Genomic DNA, 4,093 nt, shown 5'->3' with positions numbered 1-4,093 from the left:
ACCCGTGTTATCAAAATTGTCTTTTTTCTTATATAAAATATATACTATTTCAGTAGCCTGTATTTAAACTTATTCATTACAGTGGCTCTATTGATTTTCTCTTATGATCTATCTTCGTTGTACTATCATAGCTATCATAGCTTTTTTCTTTTGCCTTAGCTCTTTAACAGTGACATCAAGTATATTATTCCAGTTGCTGCATTTTTGAGATTTATTCATTTCTCACTGTGGATCCATTAATCCATTTAATTCACTTTAATTATCCATCAATTGACATCTGGTGTTCTCCCCTATTTCTGCTTATATTCATCTCATTATAGAGGTGTATGTATTTATATCAACCAATTAAGGACATATATGTACAATTTCCGTGAGAGATATTATCTACAATTAGTATCAACATTGTGACACCATTTATAGATTTTTTCTCCTTTGTTCCTCCTTCATATTGAATAGTTATCATCATTTATTCATAAGAACGACCGTCTCACTGAACTTCATTTTCTGACTATCACTATAATTTCGGGACTCTCACCATTGATTCAGGGGTTCACCTCTGTCTAACATTGGCAGCAGATCCCTCTTTTCACTTCATCTCCCCTTCTCTTTTACTCATTACTTCCCTCCACCATTTATGGTATTCATGAACTCTCATCAGTGATTCCAGAAGCAATCATCAATTCTCTACTATCATACCACACTGGTAACGCCCGAATCCTTCCGATCTTGGAAGCTAAGCAGTGTTGGGCCAAGTCAGTACTCAAGTGGGAGACTCTTGAGGAATACTCGGTTTAGTAGAAAATTTTGGGCGGCCAGGCTCATTGTCTAACACTGACAGCAGATTCATCTTTCCTTATTTCAATCTGTTCTCTATCTGTATCCTAAAGCCAGGTGTAAATAATACAGCCGTTCACATCATCAAACTACCATTGAGGCGCTAAGTGTCTAGCTCGACTTTAAAAATATACAGTTTAGGCAGCCAATTGAGACTTTATGGATTGACCATATATTTGAAAGATTGTTGTTACCCAGGCAGCTTTTGAACCATTATCTGACATTAACATCTATATTATCGGTTCCAGTGTTTATATGTATTCCTTTTTTTTCACTTGCATATTCAACTACTATGTGTTTTATGTTTATCAACAATAAATATTGAATTTTAATCTATTTCTTTGATACTTTCACAATTATACAAGAGTGCACCCACAAAAGAGTCTTCTTTCTCTCCTTTTGTCCAATATGTTCTGCTACTGACATTGGGTGCACCGCCAAATTGAGATCGATTAGAAAAAATATTTTCTTTCCTTCATCAGTGTATTTTGGTAAATAAACTATCTGCTGTTTAAATCTACTTATCAACTGTGCGGTATAACCCCTATACATGACAACTACACGCATACAGTAACCCTAACAGTATGGCATTTAAATAAAACTATTATTATAATATTATTCTAACCAATGAGATTCATTCTATAATTTTCTAGAATGCAATAGAAAAATGACAATTAGAATGTGATTGGTTGCTATGGGCAACCTTTTAATTTTCAGAAGCTCTAGTAATCTACCTCTTAATAATAATACTGTTCAGGGGGGGGCGGGTGTACTCTCCATAGTACTTCTCCTTTCTTATCTATATTTTTGTTTGTTAATTTTTTTAGTCTTTTGTCTATGCTAGACGTAGTTCAGTCTCATTCTTGTTGCTAGTCAGAGGTAGCCATGTATGCTTTACATGACCACTAGATTGTTAGCTCTTCAGAGCAGGGCCCTCTTTTCTCTTGTTGTCTAAGCCCTCTTCTCGACACATATCACTCACAGATCTCTCCTACTTAGCGACCATCTTTACCCGCTTCTTCTCCTGCTGGTAAAGGCTCATCTCTATCTATGGCCGCCAGCCCCTAGTAGTACAATGATTACTCTCTCACTACTTACATCTTAGCTGTGTTGTATATGAGAATTGTGGTGCTCTCTGTTACCTGTACTCTATTTCTGTTATTTATTTACTGTAATGCTAAGTTTTGTCTCCCTGTACTGTCCTTTGTACGGCGCTGCGAAACACTTGTGGCGCCCTATAAATAAAATGTAGTAATAATAATAATAATAATAATAATAATAATAATAATAATAATGTTTTATCCCCCACGTGGCTCACTTTTACCATTACTATTTATACCCATGTACTTGATTGAAACTTAAATACTAATTAGGAAAAAAAGATCTTATCTACAGTATATGTACCATAATGTATAAGACCTAACCACATTTTTCGGCTATTCAGTTGGCTCTCCTCCCTTCTCCAAGCCCAATCTCTGCCCTTCCTGTCCTGATCTCTGCCTCCTCCTGCTCCATTAATACTACTTACCCTCCTCCGTTCCTGCTATTACCACTCTGTGCATCGCAGGCATTGAAAGGGCATGTTTGGTCCTTATTGTGTGCACAAGCATGCAAGCTTGATGACCTAACTAAAATCAGGCAACGATTTCACATATACAGATGACATAAAGGTGGTCATTCCGAGTTGATCGCTCGCTAGCTGTTTTTAGCAGCCGTGCAAACACTATGCACCGCCCACTGGGAGTGTATTTTAGCTTAGCAGAAGTGCGAACGAAAGGATCGCAGACCGGCTACAAAGTTTTTTTGTGCAGTTTTAGAGTAGCTCAATACCTACTCAGCGCTTGCAATCACTTCAGACTGTTCAGTTCCTGATTTTATGTCACAAACACGCTCTGCGTTCGACCAGCCACGCCTGCGTTTTTCCTGGCACGCCTGCGTTTTTTCGAACACTCCCTGAAAACGGTCAGTTGCCACCCAGAAACGCCCACTTCACGTCAATCACTCTGCAGCAACCAGTGCGACTGAAAAGCTTCGCTAGACCCTGTGTGAAACTACATAGTTTGTTGTAATAATACGTTGCGTGTGTACATTGCGCTGCATAAGCATGCACAGAAGTGCCATTTTTTTGCCTGATCGCTGCACAGCGAACGAATGCAGCTAGCAATCAACTCGGAATGACCACCAAAATGTGTTGGAAATTTAACTGACAGTCAAAACAAAAGTAGTTCATGCATCTTTAAAAAATCAACTCAAAGGTCCACACCTTCCCCCAATGTTGAGCGCCCAGTTGTGACATTAATTTACAGTACAATAACATACTCTATAAGAAAATGTTGCTTTTATCATATAAATGGCAAAATTCCCGCATGTGTCCTGACTTGGACACAACTAAAGAGCAGTCAGAGGAATGTAAAAATGAACAGCTCTATTATAAAACTGTTAAAGGACAGTATATATTGTTTGTTCAAAACCAAATAATACCACTACCGTGTGTTATCGACTAACACAGTTTTACAACACACGAAAGACTACAAAAGAAAAGACCAGTCATCTAAATATTACTTCTCATCTTCTACAGACAGGAAAGTGAAGCTGTTTTATGTCACAGAAACCAGATTTTTAATAAATCTCTGCAAAACGATCATCGTTAAAAAAATATAAAAAAAAGCTCCAATATTGTCTTTTGTCACATTAGTCGGGGAATGTTCCATTTCACGATGAATAATGATGGATATTACACAGAATACAGAAACGCCAATACTCCAAATGTCCCACTTAAAATCTGCTCAAAACATTTAATTTAAATGCTGCATTAAAAATGACAGTAATATTGTTTCATTTCAGAAAATTATACTTTCCCTCCCACAAACTACTTTATGCAGAACTTTATATGGAACATTTTATGCAATAAGAAATGTTTTGATTGAAATATTGTGGGTATATAGATATGACGATTACTCACGAAACAGGATAATGACCGCAAACACTAATCTCACAGTTCATCTTCTGCAGAGTGTTCATTTAATACTCGTCTATCTTCTAATCATCTGTAGATCATCTGAATAACACAGAGATCGGTGGAATAAAATTTCTGCTAAATTTGCAGTCACAGTAACACTTTAAACTGTGCGCTCTGAAAAAAAAAAAAGAATACAAATTTTAGGGGTATATCTACTAAATGTTGATTTAGTGACGGTTTCGCAGTAGGTTCGCAACATGCTGATTTGCGAAAGCTAAATCGGATGAGAATCGTCAATGC

The 4,093-nt window shown here is 37.0% G+C and overlaps 1 pseudogene; it reads left to right on the top strand.

Moving 5' to 3' along the window:
- Positions 1-682: 682 nt before the first annotated feature.
- LOC134953624 (5S ribosomal RNA) lies at positions 683-801 on the top strand (annotated as a pseudogene).
- The last annotated feature ends 3,292 nt before the right edge of the window (positions 802-4,093 follow it).

The sequence above is a fragment of the Pseudophryne corroboree genome, chromosome 8 (assembly GCF_028390025.1).
Source record: "Pseudophryne corroboree isolate aPseCor3 chromosome 8, aPseCor3.hap2, whole genome shotgun sequence".
In the NCBI taxonomy this organism is placed as follows: Eukaryota; Metazoa; Chordata; class Amphibia; order Anura; family Myobatrachidae; genus Pseudophryne; species Pseudophryne corroboree.
Note: the sequence above shows the minus strand (reverse complement) of the source record. Positions and strands in the feature narration are given on the sequence as shown.